Genomic DNA, 5,000 nt, shown 5'->3' with positions numbered 1-5,000 from the left:
GCGGCTGCTGGCACCAGACTTGCCCTCCAATAGATACTCGTTAAAGGATTTAAAGTGTACTCATTCCGATTACGGGGCCTCGGATGAGTCCCGTATCGTTATTTTTCGTCACTACCTCCCCGTGCCGGGAGTGGGTAATTTGCGCGCCTGCTGCCTTCCTTGGATGTGGTAGCCGTTTCTCAGGCTCCCTCTCCGGAATCGAACCCTGATTCCCCGTTACCCGTTACAACCATGGTAGGCGCAGAACCTACCATCGACAGTTGATAAGGCAGACATTTGAAAGATGCGTCGCCGGTACGAGGACCGTGCGATCAGCCCAAAGTTATTCAGAGTCACCAAGGCAAACGGACCGGACGAGCCGACCGATTGGTTTTGATCTAATAAAAGCGTCCCTTCCATCTCTGGTCGGGACTCTGTTTGCATGTATTAGCTCTAGAATTACCACAGTTATCCAAGTAACGTGGGTACGATCTAAGGAACCATAACTGATTTAATGAGCCATTCGCGGTTTCACCTTAATGCGGCTTGTACTGAGACATGCATGGCTTAATCTTTGAGACAAGCATATGACTACTGGCAGGATCAACCAGGGAGCTGCGTCAACTAGAGCTGAGCAGCCGGCCGCCCGGGAGTGTGTCCCAGGGGCCCGCGCGAACACGCAAGCGTCCGCTCAATTATTCTGCAAACAGGAGGAGGCTGAGCTCCCCTGCACAATACACCTCGAAACCCTCTCAGGTCCCGGCGGCGCGCAGCGCCGTCCTAAGTACTTGGTCGGGTTCGAGAGAGGCGCAATCGCCCGGAGTTAGGCGAGTAGACGCTTTAGGTGCGACCACCCGTGCTCCCAACTGAGCTTGCCGCTGCCGACAGAGGCCCGGGAGCGTGCTGTCGTGGCATTGCCGGCGGGAGACAACACGCGCCACCTACGGTGACCGGCAGCTCCAACGCCAGCGCCACAGAAGGGCAAAGGCCCCACGTGGGTGCCGAAGCGAACTCTCCCAGCACAGCGCACGTGCCAACACGTCTGCACAACTGCGATACAAACCACCAGCGAGAACCGCTGGGGCGACCGAGCAGCAGACGGCGTCGCGGCGCCGAGTGCCGGGCGGCGGCGCATCCTCAACGCACACAGTCCTCAGTCGGACCAGCACACTGCAGATGTCCACCGCGCTTCGCACCGGGCCCGCGAGGACCCACTTTGGCCGCCCGGCGCCGCGCGCAGGGTGCCCCAGCGCGCAGCTGCGCCGCCTGCCGCGTCCGTCGGCCGGCGCGCCTGCCACTGGGCGCCCCCACCAGCCGGCTGTAGCGCGTGCGCCCACGCACCGCGCGGCCAGCACGCCGGGCGGCCCCCCCTCACCGGCCGGGGACGGTCCCACCCAGCCACCGCCGCGTATCGCTTCACACACAGATTTGCCCTTACTGATTTACCTCCAGCAACAACAACCGCACCACAATGGGTTTACCAGTTGTTCATTTGCGTAACGTCACCAGCAAACGGAGACGTCCATCCCAGTTTGCAAATGCAACGATTATTGCATACCTGTCTGTTAGGTGTCACGACACACTACGTCTGCCCACATACACGCAACAAAATGTGCCCGACTAGAGAACGCGTGGGAGGTGGCCCCCTACGTATGCGATGTCCATTACGAGACCGACTGTCAACCAGCATCTGTACCATGTCGCAGATGTGGAACGCGGTGCACCATGCTATCACACTGTGTGAGAAGAGACGACTACGTTTGAATACACGCGCCACTACATCAACAGACGGCTCATGCTGATCGCCATCCAGGGCGTCCGTTACTCCCACACGTCTCTATGGCGTACCACACTGCAATGTAGCTGTTATGGGGAGACGGCACGTGGCTGAGTGCACAACATTTGGACCGTATGGTTCGCTGTTGTTGGGCGCAGTCGTTGTACGGTCACACATGTGCCACAGCGTATCATTCAGTACATACGGACCTATGTGCAGTACAATGTGAGGGTTAAGCTTACGACATCAGCGGACAGTGGACACAGGCCGTACCACGACGTAGACTGAGCGCTTCGACATGCGAATGCCAGTGAACAGCTGCGAAGGGCATTGAACACGCAAGCACCTGAACGACCAGCGTGCGAAGGCAGGGGGGAGGGGGGGGGGGCGATGTACATCCTGCAGTCGTCCACATTACAGTGTACAGCGGGAGCATGTAAAAAGTAAGCAACACTTGCGAAGTGTTGAACATGAAACGATACACAAGAGGGTGGGCGGTGCGAGTAGCGAACTATATTCAGAGGGTTGTGGTTAGACAACACTGGATTAATGTAACGTGTCATATGCCAATTACAGAGCAGGTTAAGGCACAACGTGGGTTAGGTTAAGGCACAACGTGGGTTAGGTTAAGGCACAACTTGGGTTAGGTTAAGGCACAACGTGGGTTAGGTTAAGGCACAACGTGGGTTAGGTTAAGGCACAACGTGGGTTAGGTTAAGGCACAACGTGGGTTAGGTTAAGGCACAACGTGGGTTAGGTTAAGGCACAACGTGGGTTAGGTTAAGGCACAACGTGGGTTAGGTTAAGGCACAACGTGGGTTAGGTTAAGGCACAACGTGGGTTAGGTTAAGGCACAACGTGGGTTAGGTTAAGGCACAACGTGGGTTAGGTTAAGGCACAACGTGGGTTAGGTTAAGGCACAACGTGGGTTAGGTTAAGGCACAACGTGGGTTAGGTTAAGGCACAACGTGGGTTAGGTTAAGGCACAACGTGGGTTAGGTTAAGGCACAACGTGGGTTAGGTTAAGGCACAACGTGGGTTAGGTTAAGGCACAACGTGGGTTAGGTTAAGGCACAACGTGGGTTAGGTTAAGGCACAACGTGGGTTAGGTTAAGGCACAACGTGGGTTAGGTTAAGGCACAACGTGGGTTAGGTTAAGGCACAACGTGGGTTAGGTTAAGGCACAACGTGGGTTAGGTTAAGGCACAACGTGGGTTAGGTTAGGGCACAACGTGGGTTAGGTTAAGGCACAACGTGGGTTAGGTTAAGGCACAACGTGGGTTAGGTTAAGGCACAACGTGGGTTAGGTTAAGGCACAACGTGGGTTAGGTTAAGGCACAACGTGGGTTAGGTTAAGGCACAACGTGGGTTAGGTTAAGGCACAACGTGGGTTAGGTTAAGGCACAACTTGGGTTAGGTTAAGGCCCAACTTGGGTTAGGTTAAGGCCCAACTTGGGTTAGGTTAAGGCCCAACTTGGGTTAGGTTAAGGCCCAACTTGGGTTAGGTTAAGGCCCAACTTGGGTTAGGTTAAGGCCCAACTTGGCTTAGGTTAAGGCCCAACTTGGGTTAGGTTAAGGCCCAACTTGGGTTAGGTTAAGGCCCAACTTGGGTTAGGTTAAGGCCCAACTTGGGTTAGGTTAAGGCCCAACTTGGGTTAGGTTAAGGCCCAACTTGGGTTAGGTTAAGGCACAAATTGCGTTACATTGCGGTACAAATTGAGTTACATTGCGGTACAAATTGAGTTACATTGCGGTACAAATTCAGTTACATTGCGGTACAAATTGAGTTACATTGCGGTACAAATTGCGTTACATTGCGGTACAAATTGCGTTACATTGCGGTACAAATTGCGTTACATTGCGGTACAAATTGCGTTACATTGCGGTACAAATTGCGTTACAAATTTGGTTAGGTTAAGGTGCAAAATGGGTTAGGTTAAGGTGCGAAATGGGTTGGATTACAGTACACAACGTGGTAAGAGATAGTGTGTTGGGGGGGGGGGGGCCGAGGTTCGTTGGTAGTGATCATTGTAAGTGGATGTCTGAGGCAGCGTCAGTATGTGACAGCAGTTATGTCTCGTCAGGATGCGCTTTTCGCTCGTGACTGGAGGCGCGCCGCGTCTGTGGTTGCGGCAAGGGAGTGGCAGACCTGTGCGATTCATTCCTGCCATTGTTTCTGTGCTGTAACAGGAGGCAGTGTGGTGGTGTTGGGTGCACCCCTGTGTAGGACATGTGTGGGTGTTGGTGGCTTATCTGAGCAATTGTGGATGTCGGACGGGTGGGATATTCTATTTTATAATTGAACCCCCTGGTGTGGTTATCATAGTGTGGATGGTGTACTGTGGCGGAGAGGATGCACCGGACGTTGGTCCATGCTGGTGCTTACATATTGTATCTGTGTCTGTTACAGGCAGAGAGTAATGTGTGATAGAGTGTCTCGCTGAGGTGTGGTTCATATTGTGTGCACAGACTTACAGCATGTATAGGGACAGCGGGAATTTGGCATATTGGATATAACTCTTCATGAAACGCAAGATATAGGGGTGGATTGCAACGTACGAGTGCGGGAAGAGTCCGCCGTTCATCCGCTTGGGTTGCGATTTGGGCGGTTGGGGTGGGCCACGTGCGGGTGCGGGTGGAGTGATTGTCGGTTGACTACTTCGTGCGACGCAGGCACTGGCGTTGGGGCTCCTGTCGTGGACAGATGGTGCAGGCTTTGTGGGTGGCGTCGGAAAATGGGCACTGTGGGACCTAGCGATGTCGTAGTCGGCGTGGCGTCTCATAGATGGCGGTATCGTCGGTGCAGCAGGTCATGTTGCGGGAGACTTGCAGAGTGCGGTATTTTGTTTTTGTGGTGCGCGCGACATGGTGGACGTAGTGTCGTCCGATTCGCGTAGATGGGGCTATTGCATGTGGTTTCGTCACATTGTCATAGATGGCGATGCTGTGGTTTGGCAGTATGGTTGGTGTAGTTCCGTTGGATTCCTGTAGATGGAGGTGTCGTTTCTGGGCCAGACGGCAATGTAGTTTGGTCACATTCTCATAGATGGCTGTGTTGTGTCTGTGGGTGGCGGTGTCAGCGTCGTCCCATAGAGGGCGGTATGGTCTGTTTATTGTGGACGTTGATGTCAGGACCAGAGGGCGCGCGCGAACCGTTGCCCATAGTTTCCTACCCTCCTATTACTCGTTGTAGATCTATAACACTGCCCAGCGTTGCAACTAAATGATGTTCACATCTGTTGCA

General features: G+C 53.9%; 1 non-coding gene across 1 annotated transcript in view; it reads right to left on the bottom strand.

Moving 5' to 3' along the window:
* Positions 1-593, bottom strand: part of LOC126178752 (small subunit ribosomal RNA) — a 1,909-nt gene extending 1,316 nt beyond the window's left edge. Inside the window, exon 1 of the ribosomal RNA XR_007536613.1 lies at positions 1-593. This exon is cut by the window's left edge and continues 1,316 nt beyond it. This is a non-coding gene — a ribosomal RNA (small subunit ribosomal RNA).
* Between the last annotated feature and the right edge of the window lie 4,407 nt (positions 594-5,000).

The sequence above is a fragment of the Schistocerca cancellata genome, chromosome 3, assembly GCF_023864275.1.
Source record: "Schistocerca cancellata isolate TAMUIC-IGC-003103 chromosome 3, iqSchCanc2.1, whole genome shotgun sequence".
Taxonomy (NCBI): domain Eukaryota; kingdom Metazoa; phylum Arthropoda; class Insecta; order Orthoptera; family Acrididae; genus Schistocerca; species Schistocerca cancellata.
Note: the sequence above shows the minus strand (reverse complement) of the source record. Positions and strands in the feature narration are given on the sequence as shown.